The following is a 13,391-nucleotide window of genomic DNA, read 5'->3' as shown; positions in this document are numbered from 1 at the left end:
GAAATCGGAGAGGGCTAGGGTTTACATGGAGTCGGTTACAAGGAAGGAAGCACAATATCCGGATAGCCAAGCTTGTCTTCCACGCAAAGGAGAGTCCCATCCGGACACGGGTCGAAGTCTTGAGTCTTGTGTCTTCACGCTTTAATAGTACAAACGATGTATACAGTCCGGCTGTCCGGATACCCCCTAATCCAGGACTCCCTCACCAGCCTCATGAGGGCACCTGGAGGGATCAACCTCGCGAGGACCATCCTCACGGCAACGCTGGTCTTCCCCTGCTGCCGCCGCCACCAAGAAGGAGTGAGGACCACCACCATGACGAGAGGGCTGGGGGGGTTCCAGGAGCCTCCTGCCATCGCCTGCATCTTGGGCGGCTCCGAGGCCCCATCCTCCCATTGCATCTTCAAGTAGTTCGCACGTGAGGTGAATGCAGCCCTCCCCAAGCTCGAGGCAATGCGCCCACTCAGGTGGTCCAAATACGCCATCACCTTCGACTCCTCCGACCAGCTCAAGTGTGCGCCCACAGCCGGCGCCCTCCCAATGCTCTGCTCGCCCATCATCAACAACTTGCTCGTCACCAAGACACTCGTCAATGGCGGTGTAGGGCTCAATGTTCTCTCTATCTAGACATTCAATAGACTCCAAGTGCCATACCATCAGCTCCAGCCTACCAAGCCTTTCTCAGGAGAAACCGACGGCTCCACCACCCCGTTAGTGCAGGTCCGCCTCCCTGTCACCTTCGACAAGCGTGACAACTATCGCACGGAGCCCATCGACTTTGATGTTGCCCATATCCGTCTCCCGTACAAATGCCATCCTCGGGTACCCAGCCCTGGCCAAGTTCATGGCGGTCACCAACCATAGCTACAATGTCCTCAAGATGCCAGGAAGCTGCGGCATCATCACGGTCACCTGCGAAGAAAAGGGCGCGGTGTGCTCTCTCGAGTGCGCCTACCAGGCTGCAGCGGTCGAGAACCCGGACGCCGAGGGTACTGTCTACCCTTCAGAGGCAATTCCCAAGAAGAAGAAGCAGCTGATCCACCAAGGATCTCAAGAGGGTGGGGCTTCCGGTGGTGCCGCCTCAAGACTTGCGTCCATGGTTGGGGTGCCTTCCCATCTCGCATAGGAAGGCGCGCCTGGCGCCCCTCTCGGGCTGGGCTCGGGGACTCTCGGCTGGAGGGCCTCTGACCTGGCCAACGTCACGAGGGAGGTGTTGGGGCACCATGTGGAGTCATGCTTCAACGCGCGCTTCCGCGAAGAAAGCGAAGGGCACGAGGCACCAGGTGCTCAGGAGTTCATCACCAAGGCAGTCAAGGAGATTTAGGAGGCAAGAACTATGCAGGGAGATCGCCGCCCACCACCAGGCGAGGACGGGGGGCTTCGTGTCTGCATCGACATCCCTGGGCTCAACAGGGCCGCATATTAGGAGCTCTTCTGGCCGTCTCGTGTTGGCCGATGTGAGGGTCCCCCTCATAGCTATGTTCGCATGCCCTTCGGTTTGCTGAATGCGGCTGCCGCATCACAGCGCCACATGCGGGGCAACCTGGCAGCTCAGGAGGCCAGGTGCCGAGCGATCCAGGAGGAGATGGCGATGGATCTTCACGAGCCCACTGGACCTCCAGAGCCTCCCGAGGTTCAGGGCCAGGGCGCCTCATTAGGAGCAACTTCTGTAGCACACGTCTTCTTCTACTCCAACATCTCTTCGGCAACGGTACCAGGTGACATCTTTTAGTTCGTTCAGTTGGGGGCGCCCCTCGGGCTGCACTATCCCCAAGCCGCGTGGGTCTGTCCCTGCGGCATGTATCCTTCTTGCATCCATCAGAACTGGCTTTACCTTATTCCATGAGTTGTTTTATGATTATCATATGTCTGTCCGGTGATTCATTGTCATGAACGTTGCCCGCCCTTACAAGCCCACCCACGACCGCCTCATGATTAAGGACTGGCACGACGTCTGTGCTCGGGTCTGTCCCTATAGCATCGCTAAACCCAAGAGGCTGAGCTCTGGCTCGCGGGCCAGCTCCTGCGCACGTCATTTCCCATGGCCCTTAGTGCCTTGTTCTCGCATGAGCTAATCGCGGGCGGATGAGTGAGGCGCACGACCCGGTTCCTTGTCACCACGGGAGCCGCGCGCCAGTTGTCTTTCTTCAGGACCTTCGCATGAGAAGACTAGGCACGGCATCTGTGCTCGGCTCCGTCCTGCATCATCGATAAACCCAATGGTTGAGCTCTGTCTAGAGAGCCGGTCCCGTTCACGTCACCTTCTGGGGTCGTTGGTGTTCTGCCTTCTCAAGCAATAATCTCAGGAGATTCACTCGGTGCAGGTTGCCTAACCATCTCGCAGGACTATCAAAAGTGTTCCCAATCAAGTTCAAGCGCAACCCGCCTTGAGGTAGGGCCTCGTGAGTCCCGCGCTGGCTCATGGGTGCCCAGGCACACCTCCTCTAGCCTTGTCGTGTAAGCCATGTGTCAGTGCGGGGCTCTACACACCCCGGGGGTGTCGGATTATGGGATCCGCAAACCCTTGAGAGGTTCAAACTCAAACCCTTGAGAGGTTCGAACTCTGGGGTACGTGTGGAGATCTCAACCTACCCAGCCTACCTACTCGTGATCCTCCTAAGCCTAGCGCGTCAAGCTCAAAGAGACAAAGAGACACAACAATTTATCCTGGTTCGGGCCACCTTGTGGTGTAATACCCTACTCTAGTGTTTTGGTGGATTGCCTCAAAGGGCTGAGGATGAACTAGTACAATGGATGAACGAGCCTCAGGAGGTGAGGTGTTCTTGAGCTAGTGTGGTGTGTGCTAGTTCTACTTGTCTTGGTTCTCCCTCTCCGTCTATGGTGGTGGCTAGTCCTATTTATAGTGGCCTTGGTCCTCTTCCCAAATGTTGGCGGGAAGGGATCCCACAACGGCCGGATTTTAAAGGGGACAAGTAGTAGAGCTTATCCTGATAAAATTAGTCTTCGCCTGCAAAAAGCCTTTGGTCCTGACGCTGCGGTGGGCTCGTCGATTACCTCCGTCCTGCCGTCCTGGCGGTCTTGGTCTCGTTGCACCAGAATGGAAACCTTTGGCTGATTCCTCAGGACTCCGCACATGTGGCTTGCCTCCTTTACATTGAAGAGCAAACATGTGCCCTGCGCCTACCTTGCGGCCACCTGGCCTTGGTCGTCATGGCTCACGTCAGCTGAGCCTCGTGAGGTAACCTTGCATAGAACTCTCCGCCCCTCAGGAGCCAGCCTGAGGAGGCTGATCCCCTCGGGGGTCTTGGTGTTGCCCGCCTCGCGAGGCTTGGCTCCTCGCAAGGGTCTTCTGTCGTTGATGCTGAAGCTGGTCCATACCAGGGCGTCGATGGAGCCACGCGGTGGGCCACTGGCAGGCAGGGCTGGATACCCCCAAATCCAGGACACCGATAGTAGCCCCCGGATCCAAGGCGCGCTCGGACTTGCCTTCCAGGTGAAGCCAAAGGGCAAGTGGGAAGCACCGCGGGACCTAACTACCTGGAGCCTTGATGATGCGTGGCGATTGATGGGACGTGGACGACTCTGCTTCCCCACGCTGCCTCGGCAACTGCTCGACTTGACTGGTCGATGCGGCATGTAGAAGGTCATGATGGCGCGAGGTCGTGGAGGCCGGTGGTTGGCCTCCCTTGGCTATAAATGGGAGGGAAGGGCAGAGCCCCCCACCCATGTCTCCTTCGTCTTGCTCTCGCCTGCTTTTCTCCTCTCCATCTTGCTCCCATGGCGTCGCCGAGGAGGTTTTCAGCGGCCGAGAAGGGGAAGGCCCCTAAGGAGGAGCCAGCCTCTCCACCTCCTAAGAGGGGTCGCGGCTGTCCCAGCAAGCACCCCGCGGCTCCTCCGGTGGCTTCTAGGGGGCGCGGGCATGCACCCATCAAAGGCGGCGTTGCTCTTGGCGCCCGCGATGGCACCTCTTCCTGCGGCGGGGGCCACCAGCTTCAAAGCAGCCCCCATGACGAAGGGAGGCGCGCTGTGATCGTGCGCCCGCCTAGGCCGCACTTCTCCTCCCTGGACGTGCTTCCTAAGTTCGTGGTGTGGTTGGGAAGCCCGGCCGGCACCTAGCTCCACCTCCTGCGCTTCTTCTCCAGCGAGCTTTCTTCTTCGGGGCTCGATGGTCTCCGGTTGCAGGCTGACGGTTGCTGCAGTAGGGCTTCATGGGTTGGTACCGAGGTCACCGCCTCCGGCAGCGTGGTCCTGACCCGCGGTTGGCAGACCTTCGCTCGCGTGCGTGGCCTGGGTGGAAGGTGCACCCTTCACTTAAAGTACGACGGCCTGGCGACTCTCTACGTGAGGGTGTTCAGGGAGGACGACCGCCGCGTGGGGTGCTGCCCGAAGGATGGCAACGACAACGATGGTGGTAACGGCGAGCTTGGTCTTGGCGACACGCGCTCCTCCTCCCGTGACAATGGTTCTTCCTCGGATGAGAGCTCGAGAAGTGGCGGCTACAACCGGCCCCTACGTCGTCATGCTCGGGTCAAGGATGTCGGGGGTTCATCCCGGCATGGCGCTCCAGTGAAGCTGGAGAGGAACCCGACGTGAAGCTGGGAGCTGGCAAACTTGGACTCAAGGCCGGCGGCCCCAGGACACCTATGGGAGAATTGGTGAAGCGCCGGGCCACCTTGAGGCGCTGCTTGAGGATGCGGCGCTGGTGCCGAGCTCGTACGCCTTCGGCCCCTCTTTGTTCAGCCTTTCCTTTCTCCTGTAATTCCAGAAAAGAAAGATGTACCCTGCAGGGGCATGTAATGAACTGTGGCAGTTATGCTCTTTATTCTATGCTTGCTATCTTGATGTTGTGGTGTAATGTTTGCGATCTGGGTGAGTTAAGGTAGGAAAGCTTAGCTTGGTATGCACAGTCGCTTTTCGCCTCACGAAAACCTGACCTCAGGTACTTGATGGAGCCCCCTTTCTCGAGGGCCTTGGGTGCAGCCCCCGGAAGACACGCGTTGGGGTCTCAGGAGCCGCGGCAGGGTGGAGCTATCTTTGAAGGAAGAGAAAACTATCGAGTGTCTCACTCCTCCTTACACGAGCCCCCTGTTATAGATTAGCTCGGACCTGACGCACTGCGTTGCACTGCCCGGGGGGCACGGACATGAGGGGTGATGGTGCCCGCGGACTTGATCGAGGGCTCCTCGTGAGGATGAAGCTGAAATACCAGGGTTCAGTGTGGTGCGTGCGTGCAAAGGCAAGCCCAGGGTGCACACACCTACCTAGCCCCATGCGCGAGACGCGCGAGAAGAAGTGACGGGCGACTGCCACCTCTCTCATGCCCTTAGGCCAAAAACAGATCAGGAGAAGGAAGCAGCTCGAGGAACCAGTGTTTGAGAATACCAAATCCATTGAAATATTACTAAAAAAATCCGCAAGCAACTTCGGAAAGAAAATGAACAGCCGCGTCCAGCACCTAATCTAGTCTTCTCACCAGCGCGGAGCTAAGTGCTGCCACTAAGACGTGGGAGGGAGCCCCCAGGGCGACTCTCTGGAGACTCCGGGGCATGTACAGCCCCACTCATTATTACGTCGGAGTGTCATGAGCGGAGACCTTCACAGGCCGGAGCCTTGCTTCACAGGCCGGAGCCTTTCTTCAGGGGTAGAACTTCCGGAGGTGCTGTATGTTCGAGGCGTTCTGGATGGGGACCCCGTCCCGTGTCTCCAGGCGCGCGGCGCCAGGCCTGGAGACACGGGCAATCCTAAACGGGCCCTCCCACATGGGAGAGAGCTTGTGCAGCCCCTCCCTGGAGAGCACCCGCTTCCGGACGAGGTCGCCCACCTCTAATGTCCTGGAGCGGATGCTGCAGCAGTGGTACCGCCACAGCGCCTGCTGGTACCTTGCCGCCTAGAGCGAGGCTTGACGGCGGCGTTCCTCCCCCAGCATGAGATCCATCCACCGCGTGGCATCCTGCCGCGTCTCATCGAACACCAGGACCCGCGTGGAGTGATGCTTGACCTCGTGAGGGAGAACCGCTTCTGCTCCGTAGACGAGGAAGAATGGCATCTCTCCTATTGGCTTGGTCGCGGTGGTGCGGATGGACCACAGCACGGACTGCAGCTCGTCGAGCTAGCCCCTGCCGCGGGCCTCGAGCTTCTTCTTGAAGGTCCGGGTCTTGAGGCCCCTTAGGACTTCCGCATTGGCCCTCTCGGCCTGGTCGTTGCTCCGTGGGTGTGCTACTGAGGCGTAGCGGATCTGCGTTCCAAGGTTAGCACAATATGTTTTGAAAAGTTTGCTGGTGAACTGCGAGTCGTTGTCGGTGATGATGCGGTTGGGGACCCCAAACCGGCTCACGATTCCCTTGATGAACTTGACGGCCGATCCAGCTGGGATAGTGTGCACAGCTTCTACCTCCACCCACTTGGTGAACTTGTCGATGGCAACATATAGGTATCGGTAGCCCGTGGCGCCCAAGGGAACGGACCCAAGATATCCAGGCCCCAGACCGCGAATGGCCACGTGAGCAGGATCGTCTGGAGACCCTGTGTGGGCTGGTGGATCTGCTTGGCGTGAAACTGGCATGCTTCACAAGAGCGCACCAGCTCTGTAGAGTTGTTGAGCGCGGTGGGCCAGTAGAAGCCACTATGGAACGCCTTGCCCACCAGAGTGCACGGCGAGGAATGATGCCCATAGTCCCTACTACCTCTTGAGCATGCGTTGCTTTTCCCTTGAAGAGGAAAGGGTGATGCAGCAAAGTAGCGTAAGTATTTCCCTTAGTTTTTGAGAACCAAGGTATCAATCCAGTAGGAGGCTACACGCAAATCCCTCGTACCTACACAAACAAATAAGAACCTTGCAACCAACGCAATAAAGGGGTTGTCAATCCCTTCACGGCCACTTGCAAAAGTGAGATCTGATAGAGATAATAATAAGATAAATATTTTTGGTATTTTTATGATATAGATTGGAAAGTAAAGATTGCAAAATAAAGTAGATCGAAAACTTATATGATGGAAAATAGACCCGGGGGCCATAGGTTTCACTAGTGGCTTCTCTCAAGATAGCATAAGTATTACGGTGGGTGAACAAATTACTGTCGAGCAATTGATAGAAAAGTGCGTAGTTATGAGAATATCAGGGCATGATCATGTATATAGGCATCACATCCGCGACAAGTAGATCGAAACGATTCTGCATCTACTACTATTACTCCACACATTGACCACTATCCAGCATGCATCTAGAGTATTAAGTTCATAAGAACAGTGTAACGCATTAGGCAAGATGACATGATGTAGAGGGATAAACTCAATATGATATAAACCCCATCTTTTTATCCTCAATGGCAACAATACAATACGTGCCTTGCTGCCCCTACTGTCACTGGGAAAGGACACCACAAGATTGAACCCAAAGCTAAGCACTTTTCCCATTGCAAGAAAGATCAATCTAGTAGGCCAAATCAAACTGATAATTCGAAGAGGTTTGAAAAGATAACCAATCATACATAAAAGAATTCAGAGGAGATTCAAATACTTCTCATAGATAAACTTGATTATAAACCCACAATTCATCGGATCTCGACAAACACACCGCAAAAAGAGTTACATCGAATAGATCTCCAAGAAGATCAAGGAGAACTTTGTATTGAGATTCAAAGAGAGAGGAGAAGCCATCTAGCTAATTACTATGGACCCGAAGGTCTGTGGTAAACTACTCACACTTCATTGGAGAGGCTATGGTGTTGATGTAGAAGCCCTCCGTGATTGATTCCCCCTCCGGCGGAGCACCGAAAAAGGCCCCAAGATGGGATCTCACGGGTACAGAAGGCTGCGGCGGTGGAAATAGGGTTTCGTGGTGCTCCTGGATGTTTTCAGGGTATGTGGATATATATAGGCGAAAGAAGTCGGTCAGGGGAGCCATGAGGGGCCCACGAGGGTGGGGGGCGTGCCCACCCCCTAGGGCGCGCCTCCCTGCCTCATGGCTTCCTTGTTTGTTGCTTGACGTACACTCCGGATTGCGTTTGTTCCAATAATAACTCTCCTGAAGGTTTCATTCCGTTTGGACTCCGTTTGATATTCCATTTCTGCGAAACACTGAAATAGGCAAAAAAACAACAATTTGGGTTGGGCCTCCGATTAATAGGTTAGTCCCAAAAATAATATAAAAGTGCTTAGTAAAGCCCCTTAAACATCCAAAACAGGTAATATAATAGCATGGAACAATCAAAAATTATAGATACATTGGAGACGTATCAAGCATCCCCAAGCTTAATTCCTGCTCGTCCTTGAGTAGGTAAATGATAAAAACAGAATTTTTGATGTGGAATGCTACCTAGCATATTTCTCAATGTAATTTTTTTAATTGTGGCATGAATGTTTAGATCAAAAGATTCAAGATAAAAGTTCATATTGACATAAAAATAGTAATACTTCAAGCATACTAATAAAGTAATCATGTCTTATCAAAATAACATAGCCGAAGAAAGCTTATCCCTACAAAATCATATAGTTAGGCTATGCTTCATTTTTGTCACACAAAATACTCCCATCATGCACAACCCCGGTTTCAGCCAAGCAATTGGTTCATACTTTTTAACGCGCTTTAGCTTTTTCAACTCTCACGCAATACATGAGTGTAAGCCATGGATATAGCACTATGGGTGGAATAGAATATGATGATGGAGGTTGTGTGGAGAAGACAAAAAAGGAGAAAGTCCTATATTGACGCGGCTAATCAATGGGTTGTGGAGATGCCCATCAATTGATGCCAATAAGAGGAGTAGGGATTGCCATGCAATGGATGCACTAGAGCTATAAATGTATGAAAGCTCAACAAAAGAAACTAAGTGGGTGTGCATCCAACTTGCTTGCTCACGAAGACCTAGGGCATTTTGAGGAAGCCCATCATTGGAATATACAAGCCAAGTTCTATAATGAAAAATTCCCACTAGTATATGAAAGTGACAACATAGGAGACTCTCTATCATGAAGATCATGGTGCTACTTTGAAGCACAAGTGTGTAAAAGGATAGTAACATTCTCCCTTCTCTCTTTTTCTCTCATTATTTTTATTTTGGCAGGCTTCTTTGGCCTCTTTTTTTCTTTGGGCTTCTTTGGCCTCTTTTATTTTTCATAAAGTCCGGAGTCTCATCCCGACTTATGGGGGAACCATAGTCTCCATCATCCTTTCCTCACTTGGGACAATGCTCTAATAATGGAAGATCATCACACTTTTATTTATTTGCAACTCAAGAATTACAACTCAATACTTAGAACAACATATGACTCTATGAGAATGCCTCCGGTGGTGTACCGGGATATGCAATGAATCAAGAGCGACACATATGAAAGAATTATAAAGGTGGCCTTGCCACAAATACGATGTCAACTACATGATCATGCAAAAAGCAATATGACAAAGATGGAGCGTGTCCTAATAAACAGAACGGTGGAAAGTTGCATGGCAATATATCTCAAAATGGATATGGAAACGCCATAATAGGTAGGTATGGTGGCTGTTTTGAGGAAGATATAAGGAGGTTTATGTGTGATAGATCGTATCGTATCACGGGGTTTGGATGCACCAGCGAAGTTTGCACCAACTCTCAAAGTGAGAAAGGGCAATGCACGGTACCATAGAGGCTAGCAATGATGGAAGGGTAAGAGTGTGTATAATCCATGGACTCACATTAGTCATAAAGAACTCATATACTTATTGCAAAAGTTTATTAGCCCTCGAAGCAAAGTACTACTACGCATGCTCCTAGAGGAAGGGTTGATAGGAGTTAACCATCACGCGATCCCGACCTCCACTCATAAGGAAGGCAATCAAAAGAGCACCCCATGCTACAAATTTGTCACACAATGTTTACCATACGTGCATGCTACGGGACTTACCAACTTTAACACAAGTATTTCTCAATTTCATAATTACCCAACTAGCATGACTCTAACATTACCACCTTTATATCTCAAAACAATTATCAAGTATCAAATTGATCATAGTGTTCAATGCACTCTATATAATAGTTTTTATTATACCCAACTTGGATGCCCATCATATTAGGACAAATTTTATAACCAAAGCAAATACCATTCTGTTCTAAAAGACTCTCAAAATAATATAAGTGAAGCATGAGGGATCAATAATTTCTACAAAATAAAACCACTGTCGTGCTCTAAAAAGATATAAGTGAAGCACTAGAGCAAAATTGTCTAGCTCAAAATGTATAAGTGAAGCACATAGAGTATTCTAATAAATTCTAATTCATATGTGTCTATCCCAAAAGGTGTGTACAGCAAGGATGATTGTGGTAAACTAAAAAGGAAAGACTCATATCATAAAAGACACTCCAAGCAAAACACATATCATGTGGTGAATAAAAATATAGCCTCAAGTAAAGTTACAGATAGACGAAGACGAAAGAGGGGATGCCTTCCGGGGCATCCCCAAGCTTAGGCTTTTGGTTGTCCTAGAATTTTACCTTGGGGTTCCTTGGGCATCCCCAAGCTTAGGCTCTTGCCACTCCTTATTCCATAATCCATCAAATCTTTACCCAAAACTTGAAAACTTCACAACACAAAACTCAATAGAAAATCTCATGAGCTCCATTAGTGCAAGAAAGAAAAACACCACTTAAGGTACTGTAATGAACTCATTATTTATTTATATTGGTGTTAAACCTACTATATTCCAACTTCTCTATGGTTCATACCCCCCGATACTAGCCATAGATTCATCAAAATAAGCAAACAACACGCGAAAAACAGTATCTGTCAAAAACAGAACAGTATGTAGTAATTTGTAACTTTCGAATACTTCTGGAACCCTAAAACTTCTACCAATATAGGAAGTCCTAGGAAATTTGTCTATTAATCTACTGTAAAAATAATCAACTAAAAATCAAGTTTCTGTGATTTATTAAAATTATTCTCGTGTGCGCAAAAGTTTCTGTTTTTCAGCAAGATCACATTAACTATCACCCAAGATGATCCTATAGGTTCTACTTGGCACAAACACTAATTAAAACATAAAACCACATCTAAACAGAAGCTAGATGAATTATTTATTGAATAACAGCAAGGAAAAATATTGGGTTGTCTCCCATCAAGCATTTTTCTTTAAAGCCTTTTTAGCTAGGCATTGAGATTTCAATGATGCTCACATGAAAAACAAGAATTGAAGCATAAAGAGAGCATCATGAAACACATGATAAACACATCTAAGTCTAACATACTTCCTATGAATGGGCATTTTATAAGCAAACAAACTATCATAGCAAGCAAAAACTAGCCTATGCAAGGAAGAAGAAAGGAACAATAGCAAGCTCAACATAAAGAGAGGTAATTTTGTAACATGAAAATTCCTGCAACCATATTTTCCTTTCTCATAATAATTACATGTAGGATCGTAATCAAATTCAACAATATAGCTATCACATACGATATTATCAATGGGATCCACATGCATGTAAAGTTGACACTCTTCCAAAATAGTGGGATTAAGATTAACTAAAGTCATGACCTCTCCAAACCCACTTTTATCAAAAATACCATAAGATTGAACATTCTCCAAATATGTGGGATCTAAGGTTGACACTCTTACAAACCCACTTTCAATATTTTTGCAAACACTATTGTCAATCTCATATTCATCATGGGGCTTAAATAAATTTTCAAGTTCATAAGAAGAATCACCCCAATCATGATCACTGCAACAAGTAGTAGACATAGCAAAACTAGCATCCCCAAGCTGTCCGCCCCGCGAGGCTTGGCCCCTCGCGAGGGTCTTGAGTTTTGCGCTGATGAAGATGGGCCGTACTGGGCCACCACTCGAGCCACGCCGCAGGCCGCAGGCAGGCAAGTCTGGGGACCCCCGTTCCCAGAATGCCGACAGTAGCCCCCGGGCCCAAGGCGCGCTCGAACTTGGCTTAGCAGAGAAGCGAAGGGGCAAGTGCGGAGCGTCACGGGCCCCATCAGCCTGCAGCCTTGGGTGCCGCATGGCGGTTGATTGGACATAGGCGCTTCCGCTTCCCCACGCTGCCTCGGAAACTGCTCGACTTGACAAGTCCCTGCATGCAGAAATGAGTCATGATTACCTGCGATCATGGAGGCCGACGGTTGGCCTCCTCTGAACTATAAGTACAGACGGGCGAGAGCCCCCGCAATCCATCTCTTTCCGCTTCACTCTTTCTTCCTCGCCCTTGCTCCACTTCACGCCAATGGCGCCGATCCGCCGGTTCTCAGCGGAAGAAAAAGGGAAGGCCCCCCGAGAGGGTCCCGACCCGCTTCCGCCGAAGAAACGGCCGGTCCCTGGCCGCCGCGATGTGGTCGCGTGGCAGGAGACGTCGAGGCCTTGGTACTAGCGGCCACCACCTGGGTTTTCGCTGCCCTTGTACGCCCGGGCTGAGGGCCCTAGAGAAGAAAACGCCGAGCGGCATCGCCTGCGCCGCCGGCGATGCCGACGAGTCACGGCGGTGCGCGTCGTCGCCCCTGGGGTCCATGCCAAGGGCTCTTCTCATGAGCTTGTGCTTTACGCCACCATGCCTCCAAGCTCTTGGATTCGCCTTCCTCCTCCTTCGCCTTTGAGATGCCGCCGAGGGGGCCTCTTGAGCTCTGGCTGCAGCATGCTGACTACAGTACCCTTGCGACCGGAGCAGAGGTCGAGGTTGTCGCTCCGGGCAAGGTCTTCATGACCCGGGGCTGGGGCGAGATTTCCCGGGTCTGCCAGATAGGGGGTGCCCTCGTAATTCATCTTGAACACGATGGCGCCTCCTTGATGTTCTTCAAGGTCTTCCACGCAGAGGGACACCGACTGGAGTGCTGCCCCAAGGAAGGCGGCCGGGGCATCGAAGTGGCGAGGGCCAGGCCTGCCAACCGCTTCCCCAGCAGCTCCTCTGGTAGTAGCGGAGAAGCCGGAGGGTCCAGCGACTCTCCCGAGCTTCTCGTGACTCCGGAGACGAGCGATGACAGCTATGATCCCCCGAGCTCATGCCACGCTGGGAGCAGGGCAGCTGCATCGGGCCGCCGATGCCGCTGATCTGGATGGGGTTGGCACCGGCGCTTGGCGGCCCACTATTGATGATGGCGTCTCCTATGGAGGCGCGCGTAGTTAGCGTTCCTTAGGATTGGCACCTTTTGTTCCCTGCGAGGAATCGAAGAAACACCCCGCGGGGGTATGTAAGGCATCTGCCATGTCTTTTGTGAATATTATCCTTATTATGGAGCGATGCGAGATGCTTGTCCTGTCTTGGCTCGGCTCCCCCTTTCTATCCTCACGAGGGCTTGGTGCTCTATGCTGATAGGTCCCGGTCCCCAGGCAGGCTTCAGCCGTCGCGGGTATGCCAGGTCGCGATGCCGTGGTCAAGTTCAGGAGGTGAGCGGCCTAAGGTCCAGTAAGAGCCCCTGAGGCACGATGCTCAGGAGGTCCCCTTTAGCGCTCAAGCAGC

This window comes from Triticum aestivum, chromosome 5B (genome assembly GCF_018294505.1).
Source record: "Triticum aestivum cultivar Chinese Spring chromosome 5B, IWGSC CS RefSeq v2.1, whole genome shotgun sequence".
In the NCBI taxonomy this organism is placed as follows: Eukaryota; Viridiplantae; Streptophyta; class Magnoliopsida; order Poales; family Poaceae; genus Triticum; species Triticum aestivum.
Note: the sequence above shows the minus strand (reverse complement) of the source record.